Source organism: Raphanus sativus, chromosome 6 (assembly GCF_000801105.2).
Source record: "Raphanus sativus cultivar WK10039 chromosome 6, ASM80110v3, whole genome shotgun sequence".
NCBI classification, from domain to species: domain Eukaryota; kingdom Viridiplantae; phylum Streptophyta; class Magnoliopsida; order Brassicales; family Brassicaceae; genus Raphanus; species Raphanus sativus.
Window position 1 is genome coordinate 30,035,247 of NC_079516.1, and position 508 is coordinate 30,035,754.

Below are 508 nucleotides of genomic sequence, written 5' to 3' on the forward strand. Positions count from 1 at the left end.
TTTAGTAAAGTCTCAATAGCAAGAGTATAATAACCCTCCGTACTCGCTTACATATAGGCAAGTCTGATTGGGTCATAAATCTTTGACCTCGTAACTTGTTAAGATCGTGAGGCGAAGATTCTGGCGAGCATGTGAAGAGCGAGTAGAGTCAAATGTAAACAGGAGCGCGTGAGCTTAAAATATCCTCGGACGCTCAGATATAAACCCACGAATCATGGGGCGATGAAAAAAAGTGGTATTAAAGCAAGCAATTGATTATGGACACGTAGATACTTGAGAGATGCTTTTGTTTCTCCGAGGGGTACTTTGTAAATGTAGCAATATATGTTTCTGTAATTGACATTGTTTAAGTCTTTATTTGGCTTTTGGCAGTTTGGCAGAGTTGGTGCGTACTTGCACTGTTGTCCCATTATGTAGTATTTTTTCATTTAAAATTTGATGGCATCAGTTTCTCTTCACGAGTTTCTTTTTTGTTCAATTTTTTTGGATCAAATCTCTTTACTAGGCT